Below are 15,411 nucleotides of genomic sequence, written 5' to 3' on the forward strand. Positions count from 1 at the left end.
ACGGTTTATTTAAGAGAAACCTCTTGATATGCTTAAATATGCTAGCTAGAGGGCCTTTTAAAAATATAACCTTGCATTTTAGAATGTATCATGATCAAGAACTATACTCATCAAGTTGACCCTCATAAGACTGCGATTGACTATTTGAAGAAATCGCCTTTATAAGCTCAAGAAAAAATGAAGCGACATTGTAGAAAATTTTAGGTGACTCTTTCACAATTTTGCTATAGATAACTGAAACTTTCATGTGCAAAAAATTTGACTTTGAAGTATGTAAAATAATGAAAAGTTCCATGTGTTTGATAAGGTCATTTCAAGCATATCGTTGTATACAAACAAAAATATGTTTTTGATGTATTTGTGAGTTTTAGAAAGTGATACATTGCTTTCCCTTTCCATTGAGCACTCAAGATGGCAAGTAGAAGGGCTTTGTTATGTAGAAATTATTGGATCATTTTAAATATTCAAAACTGCAGAAGAGAAAACTTTCATATTTTCATTCTTGAGACATAAGCATTCAAAACTTCAAATAATATCAAACTTTCCATGTAGATCAACTAAATGTATCAAAGTACGTGGTACATACACAATTGGGGTGCCTAAAACCTTGGTTTCAATGTTATTATGGAGAACTCAAGATTTTTAAGAGTTTTTGCATGGTAAAAAATTCAAGATAGAGTTCAAGCAACGAGATTTAATTGAGTAAGGAAGCCCAAAAAATACGTAGTTTTTGGTTTAAACATATAAAGTCATTTGTAGTTGTTGTCAAATTGCACTATAATAGTACCAATTTCATGAGGGGACCTTTAGAAGACCAAAACATGCTCTTATTCAGCACGTGCTCAAGTATGAAATTATGTCTATAGCTTGCATGTGACTTGAAAACTTATCTTTGAAGTGCATTCCATTATTTTGCAACACTAAGTGCTGACACTTGGCTTTTATAAACATAAAAAAGGCCATCTCTACAAAAAGATATAATGATTTTATGATTTTTTTGGCAAAACAGATTGAAATTTTACTAAAATTTATGTCTTATAACTTACCAAAATTCTCTCCATATAGATTGTATTTTGATATGAAGAAAAATCCAGTGTTTTCTTTCCCTCATGACCAATCTATGGTAAAAGCAAGGAGTAAAAAACTCCTTTCTAGCTTGACAAATAAATTGCCAAAACTTGGTAGAAAAACAGGACACTTAAGTGTCCAATTACAGAAATAGTGTTGCTCCAACAAAAAGAAAGAGCTATTCTCAGCTCAAAACAAATAAGGAAGTGGTAAATCTTTAATCGCAAACTACACCTTTAAATTCTAGGTAGCGCTAATTTATTCTTCGCTAGCTGGCTCATTTATATAAGGTGCAATCTCTCCTCCTTTCTAGCAGTATTCTTTCCTCCATCTTTATCTCTTCTTTCCATCTTCTTGCCAAAAGTTTCTTGAAATTATCTCTTTTAATCCTTTAGGGTATCGCTTTGTTCATTACCTTTATTTAAAGGACCGGTGGTAGAAGCTCATTTTATCAATGGCCATTCCTCATCTTCAACAAACAAGTGAATCTGTAAGGAGAGATTTTCTAGAGCGGTATGAGTGTTTGCTCTTCTTTCAGTAGCAAAAACCAAATGGTAAACATTTTGTGGAATAACAAGGGTGACACTTTGGGACAAAGACTACTTTCACAACAATGTTCACTTGGCTATGGTCATTGAAGCTATGATTTTGGGCTCTCGATGTTACAACGTACTGATGTCAATGCATCGTGGGTTCTCTGAACTAGTATCTATAGAATTCCGTGAATAGATTATTTTATATATATTTTTTTCAATTCTATACCGCGACCTGAGTTACAAGATTTAATGGATAACACTAATCTCTCTATTACTTATAAAAACGATCGTATAAAAAAAAGTGGCCAAAATATCTCACACATAATATCGCGCCGAGGTCGTAGAGGACCCCAAGCAACATTCATGTGGATTCAGACAGATAACATGGCTGAAGAACACGAAGGCGGGATGATGGTAGAGGAGACATATATTCATAAACAATGTGGGCAATCTGTCATCGTATACCGAAGGGAAGCAAGGTTCAATGCCAAGGACGGCTAGGTTCTAGATTAGGTAAATGCAGAAAAAATATAAAGAACACGGGTGTGGGTTCAGTTCCACCATCCTTCTAGGGGATGTTCACATGGGAGAGAGGAGATGACACTATTCAAGGGACCGGTTCGAAGGCACAAATTCATGTGGTTTTACAATGATAGTGTGGATCACACATGGATGATTTGTAACACAATCACCTAGTGCCCTGCAAGAGTCCCCAACACTTGGCCAGCAGAAAGAAGAACAAACATAAATGCTTCCGAGGTATTGGAATTGGAGACAGGAGGCTTCACAGCAGTCAAATTGCAGTTAAGAAAACCATCAACGTGCATTATCATCCCGGAGTGTCAATTCAAGCCTCGAAGAGAACTGAATCAGTTGTAACCATGGAGGCTCAAATTGTTCAAAACACTATTGTGAAGGCAGGGATGCTTGAAAAATTCTTGGTGGAGACATCTACTTGGCAAGTCCGGGGAGAGAGGTATGAAGTTCATGTTGTCGTTAGCCCGATGTGTACATGTGGAGACTTTGTCAAATGAGTGGTGCAAAGCAAACCATATATGGCCTACAAGCATATTTACTACATCTTCCTTTGCTATTTTGGCTTGGATTTGAACCACAATATGTTTATCCATCAGAGAAAGCTGACAAAAATGAGGATCTGTTGCATGTGTTAAACTGTCGTCCGTACTACATAGAGGATATTTTTCATAAAATTATTTTGTTTGGATTTCATGATGCACTTATGATTTTGTATGGCACGAACTGTAACTGCCGACTTAATATTTTAATTCTTTTTGTGGAAATTCATGGTTTGAGGAGATGACTTCTGTCTTTCTATGAGTCCGATGTGTGCATAGTGTACTTTATGGGTAGTGGATGATATATGCTGAGTAAACATTGTTTTGTTAGATGAATGGCATGGTACAATAGGGTGACATATAACTATCAAATTAGGTTTTGGTGCAAGTGTTCAATTGCAGTCTTGCAACATTTGAATTTAAATTTGATTAAATTATTTTAATCAGACTTCATGGTGTGCATGCTTTGATAGATGCTGAATAAAGAATGTTCTTCCGTTTGGCAAATGTCAATAAGGTGGCATTTATCTTCCTATCTTAAGTTATTACGAATAACATGCTAGTTTTAAAGTTTGAAAAACAAAAAAAAAACTCCCTCTTAAAAGCTCTCTCCTACCACATTGTTGAGAGATTTTGCAATGCCTACACTACCCTAGTAGAAGTATAACAAAAAGCTTCCTACAAAAGCTCTCTCCATTTCCACCCCCCACGCAATGGACTCAATGGAACATCAATATGAACCTCATTTGTAGACAAAGCCAAAAAAATCTCCAACACAGTATTCTTTGAGGTTGCATTATAAAGCCAATGCATTGGTTTTTTGAAGTGCATCAATAAGATTTGGTCCAAACTTCTAATCTATGGGTATTGTAATTCTACACACTTTTGTGGTAGTTTGTTGAGGGCACCAACACCCAATGAGGTGTGTGAAACTTCCTCAGGAAAAGTAGTATGTCACTTTTGTTCCGATGTTGCATTATGCATTGGAACTTGTGAATGTTTTGTGTACTATGTAATGCCGCTGAATAAGACATGCAGTAGGTTGTTAATTTATCATGGCAAACACTCGCATGACATTCACGATGGCTCATCAAAATTACCCATGGACAAAACCAAAGAAATGGTGAAAAGGGTACTTGCTCTTGACCATCAAGCAGGCACTAAGAAATTCCATATGTGTGTGACAAAAGAAATAGTGTCGAGGACTATTCTTTGAGCCAATGGTACAAGATAGAAAATCAACGAGCAAAAACTATACACCATGGTACACAAAATGGATCATTTGTGATCAATGATATATCACCAAGTGGTGCCGTACAATTTGTGACATTAGAGGGATAGGAGATGCCTGATAGGATTAGTGATTGTAGACTAAAGAAATACCATCGACCTCTCACTGTGGAGATGTTGGAAAAAAATCACAAAGGAAACAAAAAGCCCAAGCAATTTAAGACCACACAAAGGAGATTGTGGATTTTAAATTGCAAAGAATGAGAAAATCCAAACACACTTTGGCAAGTATAAGCACGGACTCCTTCTATTGAAGCAGTCCACATTGTGCAAAGTTGGCTTGGATGTTTTTTTCTTTCGATTTTTTTTTCAAAAAAACAAGAATTCAAAAACTAAAAAGCAAAATAAAATTGCATTTTTCTCTCCCGTTTCTTCTCCTTGTTTCCCACGTGCATCACACATCGCGTATACGCCACCACGTTCACCTGCATTTATGCATGATTAGACACATTTAGACTAGATACGCCCAGAGAGTTAGACTTTGCCAGACTTGACTAGATTTTGTCCACAAAGCGAGAGTTACCTGATTTTCCTAGTTTGACCAGAATGAGTCAAGAGAGCCTGCATTGGCCAGAGTTTACCCGATTAGATCCCGTTCATGTGAGATTTCAACTTGTCTTGATTTCAACTGTTGTCACACGCTTGTGCACAAGTAGAGCCCAATTTGATACGTTATTGATTTTTTATCCCGTTTTGGATCTAAAGACAATTTTAGAGCCATTTCACATGCAGTGACTCTATATTAGCATTTGGCTAGCTTTTGATTGCCAGACTACACATCGTAGCTAGTGCGCTTGCTTATTGACCTCCTAAACACTAGATTTGACCTAGATGGACCGACTTTAGCAATCATGGATCCTGAGCCAGTGTTTGTTGATACGCTATTGTGGGTTCATGGCGAGATAGACAGATTGCCTTTATACAGACATGTAGATGCCGAGCAAAGTTATATCCAACTTTAGTCCACACACAGTCTGACACCTAGATTGCTTAGATCCCAAGCACACTCGACCTTGCTAGATCACCTTCTTGATGGTTTCGGTATATCATATAGACACATGACAAAGGATAGTCCAAAGAGTATCATGGTATCCCCTTTGTGAGGACACTTGAGCTACCACCAGACTATATCTTTGTACTTGTTTAACGGTGGATCCTTGTGTGCTGATGAGAATGGGAGGATGTACATGAGAAAGAGGGTCATATTTGGAGAGTACCCTATCTACAAAACAGCTAGTGCTATCACACCAGGTTCCTTACGAGGTACTTATAGGAGCATTTATGATGAGACTTCCTATACATTGTTGTGTGGACGATTCTATTTCCCTTCTTGGAGTAGTTTAGTTGAGCATACAATAGACCTAATGACTTCACTCTCTATCCAGCCGGCATGACTTAGATCACCTCCAGGATTTACATCATCCCGACCATCTAGGAGACAGACCTTTGCTAAGAGCAATGCAAAGGTGAGAGCATATATGAAGAAAAGGAGCCAGAGACTTACACTGCACCGCCAGAGTTACCATGCACAGAGACAACCACATCACATTCTTTGACTACTACTAGTACACATTCTAGAGAGGCTGTAGAGACTACCCCACAGAACACACCTTAGACCATGAGTACACCAAGCACTGAGCTTGCTAGATTACATACATGCACTAGACACATGCACGTATGCTAGAGGCACTTTTTTCCCTTTGGGTTTTTTCCCTCTAGACATCTAGGTTTGAGACCTTAGGTATTGGATTTATTTTTATTTGCATTTAGGTAATAAAACTCATTTCTATGCTAAAATACCTTTCCATATGGACTTTAGTTTTCACGCAGCATGGATATCTTGAGCTTTGGCATTGCATGTTTGCTTCCATAGCTATCCAGGAGATGCATCACGTACCTCCAAGTGTACTACTTTCTATGATTCATGATATCTATAGTTGTTGCTTGTGTTTTTTCATGGTTTGATTGAGTGCATTTAGTTATGTTTTGTTATCTGCCATTATAGATGTATAAATTTGTCTTTGCTTTTGATAATTGACCTAGAGTTTAATCTTATTAATGAGCCTTGAGGTTAGGGAGCCATGACTTTAGGTTAGCGCATTCACTTGACTATTATTCCTAGTTAGCAAAATTATTTGAATGTTTGAGGCCTTAGAAGTGTTTTGGGCATAGAGAGGCTTGCTCACTTCAAAAATAAAGAGCATTAGTGAGAATACAAAGGAAATGGAAGCAAAAACAAAAGTGCCACAAGTGTAAAATCTTAAGTTTGAAGAGAAATCCTAGTTTGATCTTGGTAGTTCACTCACATGTATTACCTATGCTACTAGAGCCTTAGAGGTTCCCAATGTGTGCTTTTCTTTGAGTAGCAAAACTCCACGGGCATAGAAAATAAGCACACACATTAAATGACTGTTGAATTAAGTGAAAAAAATAAATTAAAAAAATTAGTAGGTTGTGAAATCCAGACTTCCATTTTTTGTAGCACATAGTTTGTGTAAACTTTTCCTCGTGTTTTCTAAAGGAAAGCAGGTCATTTAGCTTGATATAAATCATGTGTTTCAACCATAGCACTTTCTATAAATCCAAAGGAATTCTCCTCACGGTCCAAAAGCTAAAGGGATACAATGCTAGCCCTTTAGCTAAGAGAAGACACATTGAGAAAGAAGCCCAACATCATTTAAAAGCCAATTTTGTTGACATGTTTTACAGCAATTTTGTGGAGGATTGAGATGAGGATAAGCACATCAAAAGAAAGAAATAGTGGAGGTGGCTAGTATGTTCTCTTACAATGGTATGCCAAGGAGATATCCTTTTAGTGATATATCATACACAATCATTAGGTAGGGAAGGGTATAGTGCACGATCTAAGCAATAGTCATAGACCATATAAATTTTTTTAACCCAAGAAAGCTTGTTATAGTCAATAGGAGGAGGGATAGGTGCTGGTTTGGCTTGAAAATTGCGGTAAGTAGTGATAAATGGGGCATGTGCCCAATTTATCTTCACTGAGCCTCCTCTTGTGGCCCACTCATCACCATTCCAAATGCTTGAATAGATTGCCATAGGTTGCTTATCCAAATAGGGTTGTCCATCTGTCTTCTTGAAAACACGAATTGGAGTGCCATCCACAAGAAACCTAATAGAAATTTATTTCCACCATGATCATAAGAACTCTAATTTGTAAAATCAATCGCATTAATTTGCAACTTAAATAAAACAAGAAAGATTTTTGGTTCTTTTTAAGAACCCTTTTGGGGAGTTATTGCTTGCACAATCCATTAAGACACTTCTTTTTTCACATCACTAAGCTTCTCAAAGGAAGCCCCTATGTACAAGCTCAACCATAAATTCATCACCGTATAGAACCTAAAGAGGTTATATGTAGTCATGGAGAATATGAAACTTGTCTTTGAGGTTATAGGCAGTTAAAGAAAATAATGATTCAATTCAAGTCCAAGGCACCAAGATTACATATGAGTGTAATGTGCTACTATAAAATTTCTCAAGCACTCTTGTGCATAGCCAAGCCCCTCTAACTATAGAGTTTGTCATTTGAATGCAAATTTGACTTATCAAAGAGGCATGTGAGCTTTTACTCACTCGTGTATATAGTCACGCCTATTTAACCAGAGAATTTGTCTTTTGAATAAAGTTTTTATATTAGGCTGATGTGTCTCACAACATACAAGGCCAAGTCTCAAGAATTAGAAATTTAAAAGTTTAAGAAAAGAGAAAGGGAAAATATTTTCCCCAAAATTTGAAATAAACTTTCTGTAAAAGATTTATAAAATTGTAATATATATGATCTGTAGTACTTCAAGAAAATGTAGAAAGAAGCTATTAGCTTGAAAACTCTAGTCAAAATGAACTCTATTTTAAATATTGTTTGATCTCTAGATCAAAGCTAGTAAAGAAGAAAGAGCATCCAAATCTAGAACTAGGATCCATCTTGTGAATACCAGGGAGCAACTTAAAGATAAAGTGGTGTTGGTAATATATCTCATAATAATTATGCATCATACAAAAAGGTTGTATTGGATATCTTTGTGAGCTTGAAGGGTACATATCATAACAATATATGCTCAAGGGGTTCACTCTATGTAGATCTTATATATCACGTCCGTTGAACGCCTACTTGGAAACCCCTTATCTATAAATTTTTCATTAATAAAAATATCCTTTTTCTATTTAGTCTACAAGAACCCCCTTTAAATACGATACCCTTCTGTATGTAGAAATTGTCAAACTATGGCATTTAAAACACTCCTTCTTTTGAACCCACATGCTACCCTTACATATTTATGAGTGAACATTTTGAAAATATAAGCATGTCTATGTAACATTTTCCATCAAGATGGACTGATCATACAAATGCACACATCAATCAGTCTATAAATCTTGCATGCTATGTATATAAGTGGGGTGTCACATATACAAGCATACAAAAATTGGGGGAGGGGAGGGGTGTGTGTGTGTGAGAGAGAGACAGAGAGAGAGGGGGGGGGGGGGGGGGGAACACAAGACAATTTTTTCATGTCATGAGAGCTATCCCAAGACACCTCAACGATGTCCCAGTGACTCTTGAACTCAAAACGTGTTATTCAAGAGGGAAAGGCTAATATAACCAATATATCACAAGTGGGTGACAAAAAATCTAAATTATGTCTTCCTCTTCTTATTTACATAGCACATGTTCACACACATGTGCTTCTTATTTACACGACACATGTGCGCATGCACACACACACAAACGTGAGAGAGGGAGAGAGGTGCTTACACTATTAGTTGAGGAGTCTAAAAGATTGTGTATGTGTGAAAGTCGGTAGTGAGATCAAACCAAAGATAGATACGTTGCTCACGGCCTCCCACACCATTGGCAAATACATTTGTTTGCACTATATACGGTTGTCCAGTCTCATTACCCAAGAATTCAAAGTCCAGCTCATCATGGTATGCCGTTTGAGATGATAACTATAAGACATATATGTAACATGTAAGTGCAATAGAAACTACACATTTTATCAAATCAATAGAGACCATACAAAAAATAGATATCCTCAATTGAATATAGTTATGAAAAAAATAAGGTATAACTTTTTGTGTATTATTGTATAGCTAATAAGCTTGTTCGGGAGAAATATTGTTGTTATCTTGCATTTTGAAGCTCATATGTAATTTGTTTGAAGTTTCTCATATATTTTGAGTGCTACTTTTCGCATTCCAAAGGATCTCATCTATGTTTGAGGATTCTTACATTAGCAGATATAGTAGAATACTATATTTGGACTTCCTTGAGGACTATCTACATAAGCAAATATAGTAGAATACTACACTTTACAGTAAAATAGAATTGAATTTGAAGTAGCATTTTAAGTAAATCATATTTTGCACATTTTCAATCAATGATCTTTAGCCAACAAATGAAAATAGGTAAATCAAGGAAGTGATGATTGTTTGACCTTTTCACTATTCACCTCATGACCTTTATTTTTTTGTGGGAGATAAATATCATGTATGGTAGATCTTTGTCAACGTAAAAGCATCGATTGGGCATTTGGTAATGAACTAAATGTGTCAGTCTAGTAAAACACATAGATAATGTGATGATGCCTTTCTTGTTCATTACTTGCTTGTAGCACTCAATTTTCTCAAACGGGGTGAGAGAATTGACTCAAGCACATATTGCAGGTCGATGGAAGAGAATTTAAGTACTCTCTACTCCCTCTAAGAAGAGCTTGTGATGCTTAAAAAGTTGAATGAAAACGTTTTGCAAGATTGAACATGGTTGATCAAGTAGTTTAATGATGTATGCAAGGTCACCTTGTAGCCCAATCTAGCATATATCTTGCATGCTTATCATCTATTGAAGACATGTTTTAAGCTTGTGGACACTATTCTTTGGTATACTCACATAGTATGCAGTCACTGTGCCTGCCGAATCTCCAGGCACCAACTTTATTTGCATGTCAATGTTGGCAAACAAGTAGTCCTTCTTCGATTTGAATCCACAACCTGAGTAAATTAATGAAAAAATTATGTGCCACTTGTGCATGTTAGTAACGTGTTGTCGAGTTTTACATTTGAAATTGATGTATATCATACATTCATCATGCAAAGACTACTAGGAAAGTTTTGTTACTCATGATCAGCAAGTCCAATTGTGATTGTCCAAGTTTTGTTACTCAGATTTGTATATTTGTAGGACAGTAAGAATGTGAATTACTTCATAAGGGCCCTTTTTTATGTGGGGATTCATCCGTTAATCATTGTAGCTCTAGTATAGATTCAAAAATAATAAAAAGAGAACTAGAATGCAAAAACATGATGAGGAATACACAAACAAAGAAGTCCGAGGGAAGTGTTGTGATGAGTTATGCCTTACTAGAGTTGTGTGAAATTGCCTTGAAGGAAAACATTCATGTCAAGAATAACTCAAATGTCATTGGAAATTGTTGATTGTGTACCCACTCAAATATTGATTCCTAGGCTATAATTTTTTTTGAGACTTCTTGTGGTAGAGAAAGGTCCTTCAATGGCCTTTCTTTGTGAAATGCAACCGACCAAGGAGCCAACTTGGGAGGACATTTTGTCAATGGAAGGGGGGATAGCAATTGCAAGTGTCTACAGATGTAACAAGCAATATGCAAATGACTACATAGGTGACAAATGGCACATTTGATTGTAGACAATTGCGAGAAACTTCATCTTCTAATCTGGCAAAGGTCAAGACAGCTTAAGGAAATTTCGGTTGTTAACCACGCAGAGCATAGGCAATGCAACTGATTCTTGACAGGCATGGCAAGTGTTGAGATAGAATTCTCAATGTTGACTTGGCACAAATTTAACGAATACAAATGAAAATTACCAAGGAGAATGATTGTTGAATGGGTGTGCATATGCATTGCCTTCCCACCCTTGATTTTGACAATATGGAGACAAAGATTAATGCAAAGTTTTTGCTAGGGTCATTATGATGATTTTGCAAGGTTATTTTCCAAGGGATTGGTATATTTGACCACATTGGGTAGGTTACTTTGGAGTTGTTATATTGTTTGTATGAACAAGGTGAATAGTCAGAATGGTCTACATAAGATGATGGAGAGTACACGTGTCTCCCCAAGCCAATGCCTCCTCTTAAACACTGAATATGTTTAAGAGAGCTACTCTCTTATGTAGCCCTACTGTGCAAGGTTAATCCAACGGTCCATAATTGCTCACAACAAGCTTAATCCAAAGTTGCACAATCGCTCTAAAAGTTCCAGAGTCTACCAAGGGGCATTCTAATGGCCAAGGCTTTCTCTTCATCCACTAAGATAGAATGCACTGTCGATGGACTATAGACAGCAAATGCGTATAGTTGAAACAAAGAAGGTGTGTGTGGGTGGGTGTGCGCGCATGTGTATGTATGTGTACCGGAGGATCGGTCCAAGCAGAGCTGCAGCTGCTGGCCGCCCTCCATTACCCGCACATTGTCAGCGTTCCACGTCACCTGGAAGTCATTGTAGAAGTTGCCAGCCGCCTGCGGCTGCGGCTGCGCCTGCGCCACCACCGTCAACGCCACCAGTACATGCACACACAAGCGGGATATTCCCCGGATATCGGACCCCATCTCTCTCTCTCTCTCTCTCTCTCTCTCTCTCTCTCTCTCTCTCTCTCTCTCTCTCTCTCTCTCTCTCTCTCTCTCTCTCTCTCTGTGTGTGTGTGTGTGTGTGTGTGTGTGTGTGTGTGTGTGTGTGTGTGTGTGTGTGTGTGTGTGTGAGAGAGAGAGAGAGAGAGAGAAAGATGCTACTGCTACAATATAGGATATTTGCTGAGCACGAGTGAGTACTCTTTTTATAGACCCCCACAATTAGCTGCAAAAACATACCATCGCCATTTGAGAGAGAGAGAGAGAGAGAGAGAGAGAGAGAGAGAGAGAGAGAGAGAGAGAGAGAGAGAGAGAGAGCCAGCGCGGGGAGGGAGGACCCCACACACTCACCTTCAAGGTCATGGACAGTGAAAAGGGACTACGAAAGGGCCATTCATGTGAGAAGAGGAGGCGGGGGGCTCCTCTCTTGTCCCCAGGCGCAGTGGTAGATCTAGGATTCATAAAGAGTACGTGTAGCCATATGTTGTTCCATGCAGCAAGAATTCTCTCTCTCTCTCTCTCTCTCTCTCTCTCTCTCTCTCTCTCTCATTCTCATCCCCATGTTACTAAGCTAATGTGCCATTACCCATATGTTGTTGGACTTTCTCAATCAATCGCCAACTCAATTGGGTCGTATAATGGTCGTATAATGATCTCACTATCTAGAGGGCCCTATAATGATATCACTATCAAACACAAATTGCACTCATTTACTTCATCCCCACATCGCCTTGTTAAACCCATAACATTGCTTCACATGGCCTCTTTAAATTGTCATATCAAGAGTTCTCTTGTATTGCTCTACAATGAGAATCAAAGCTGACCTTGTCAACGTTGGCATTTTTGTGCCATTTTCATCGTTTCCTAGCTTAGGACCTTTTTGTGATTCACTTTAATTTTGTCCATGCTCTCATAAACCACTCACATCCTCCCAAATATCTCCTTTAGTAATAAGCCCCCTCCTTCTCATAAAAGTTTCTACAACTAAGAGCACGTTCTCACACAAACACAAGCAGCATTCTAATGACCCCACTTTTTTTTTGCTTGTTTTTGTGAAACGATACTCTCACAAGAAAACTCTTTCAAAAACACTAGAGTTGGTTGGAGCAAGGCTTCGTTTAGCCGAAAGACGACAAGAAATTTATCCATGCTTGGTCTATTCAAGGGCAAGGAGACATTGTAGTTCAAGTATGCTTTACCCTCGCCCTTCACTCGTGGGAATCCGCTCTAACGAGTTATGTAAATCACCTCCCAAAAGTAACCTTCAAATTCTTGGCTTGTATGGTCTATAGATTTCAAATTATGTGAGTGTTTCTAGGGTTTTCCAAGCACCACCTACCTCTAGCTTACGCAGTAGCCTTGAACTATTGTAAGAGAGGGCCTAGATCAAAAGGTATGCATCTTGATATGGTATCAAGGGACCTCATGGAAAGCTTAGGTAGTTACTTAATTTCAACCATTCCAAACATAGTTCTCTCATAAAGACGAAACAATCTCAATGGTGGTAATCTCATAGTTGAGGTTATATACGAGGACTCAAAGGTTTTACACTCCAAGAGAATTCAGCATGTTCTCGTTAAAGCTTGTGAATCTAGTTGAACTAGATACCACACACTAGCTCCCAATCAACAAATATTATTTTGCATCTTTCTCAAATACTTTGACATTCGCATTCATCATTAATGTTTTGTGACATTAAGCTCATAATTCCAACAATTGGTATCAGAGCAGGTTATATCCTTCCGGGATTAGTCGCCCAGCAGCTCTAGCACACGTCTGCTCATTTTGGCCTTTGTTTCCACTACAGGTAGTCTGTGCAGGCTATTTCATCATTTTGTGCAAAAAAGTTATCGATGTCGTTTTTTGCATAACAGGTCCCGTACAGTCTAATACGGGTCGTGCTATATAGCACGTGTTGTTCCCGATTCATTTCTCCTCCTGTTGGAAAATTTTCACATCAAGTGCAGCTTTGCCCATGGCTGACAACGACACAGATGTGTTCAAGATGTTTGTTTTGCTGAGGACACATTGGATGGGGACAATTAGCCTATATGGGCTTACATGATGCAACATGTCCTTGTGTCAAAGGGTGTTTGGAACATTTTGCAGGGCATTGATGTACGTCCTGGTTCTGAGGATGTAGGCGATGTTGAGGATGTTGCAGGTTCTGGTGGCAAGATTGCTGCTGCCAGAGCTGTTTTGCATACGGTTGAGCAAGCTCGTTGGGATGTAAAGGATGCACAGGCTCATGCATTGATTGCATAGTGTATGAATCACACTATTACTCGTCACATTTAGTCATCGAAATCTACAAAACAGGCTTGGGATATTATGGCTAGTCTTTATGCAAGTCACAATGAGGCAAAAACTACATTGCTGCATAAAGAGGTGGAGTCGAAGATTATGCATGAGGAAGATGATATGGATACTTTCCTTGCTGGTGTCAAGGATATCAATGAGCAACTTCTTTCTGCAGGAGGTGAAGTCATTTCAGACAGTTTCCTTGTGCAGACTGTTCTTGTTGCCTTGCCAGATTCTTACCAAAGTTTTGCTAGTACTTGAAGACTTATAACCCAAGGAAATCCTGAATTTGTCAAGTTTGATGCATTGTGCACATTGTTATTTTGCAAGAATCACTTTCCAGGAAAAACAAGACTAGACAACGTGCTGTTGAGTAGGCTTTTATTGTTGCTCAAACAAAAGGTGGTGACAACAATGCATCCACTTCGCATGTTTCTTTTTCCAGTAAAAAATCACATGTTCCTAATGCTTTTGTTGGCAGCAATTTCATCTGGGAATTTTGGTGATAAGGGAAAAAAGAAGATGTGTTGCCATTACTGGAATGTGCATTTTGCCGCATATGTCCGAGATCGGAAAATTGCATGTGCACTGTGTGAGAGCCTCGAAAATCTTCAAGCACACAACTAGAAGATCCTAGCAAGCTCAAAGGTCCAGGGGTGTGTCACTCACCGCTCAATGCATTTGTCGTCGTGAAGCCACAAAGAAGTAGGAGCAGTAGTCACCACCGTGCTCAATCGCCTCGTCACCACCGATGCCGCCGCAATGCTCTCTCTCTCTCTCTCTCTCTCTCTCTCTCTCTCTCTCTCTCTCTCTCTCTCTCTCAAGCATACACACACACACATACACACATGAGCACACAACAGAGATGGAGCAAGAGAACTTCCTAGCTTGCACCTCCAAGAATGAGGATTTTTAGGTCAAATGGACCTTTAATAAGAGTTTGACCCATTCAAACATGGGCACCCACAGTGGTCGATCGTTGCAAAACTACTGTAAAAATAAGATAAGTGGTGCATCTCTCGTCGGCGATAACCTACAATCCTATTGGACCGACAATCTCAGTCCATGACTCAATCAAATAAATAATAAGGCATCCATCCTTGAAGGTGATAGCGTGTCTATGAGGGTTAACATGCCCCCCTTTTTTATGAAGCTCATTCGTCGAGATGGAAGAGCATCTAAGGTTGAATGTCCTTAGCCTTCTTCAATCACTGCAAAATCAACCAAAATTGGCACAATAATTGTATTTTCATATACTATTAAAAAGCATATGCAATTGTAGGCACACAAATTGATAGGTAACAACATATTAAACAATTTGCCAGTAGTAAACATTAAATTGTAATATAATGAAATGCATAAGCAGTTGTAAAGGTCAAGAACTAAACAAGTATGGGGTCGCTAATTTAATAGTCAAAAAGCACTAGAGGTCAACTACTAATACCATGGGAAAGCTTCTCAATTCTCTCTGGTCAATTAAGCTATTTAATCGCGAGAGCAAAGTATTTTTATG

General features: G+C 38.3%; 1 pseudogene; it reads right to left on the reverse strand.

The window, feature by feature from the left end:
* Window positions 1-6,793: 6,793 nt before the first annotated feature.
* LOC147420035 (xyloglucan endotransglucosylase protein 1-like) lies at window positions 6,794-11,579 on the reverse strand (annotated as a pseudogene).
* Window positions 11,580-15,411: the final 3,832 nt, after the last annotated feature.

The sequence above is a fragment of the Adiantum capillus-veneris genome, chromosome 28, assembly GCF_014529385.1.
Source record: "Adiantum capillus-veneris isolate H3 chromosome 28, ASM1452938v2, whole genome shotgun sequence".
Lineage (NCBI taxonomy): Eukaryota > Viridiplantae > Streptophyta > Polypodiopsida > Polypodiales > Pteridaceae > Adiantum > Adiantum capillus-veneris.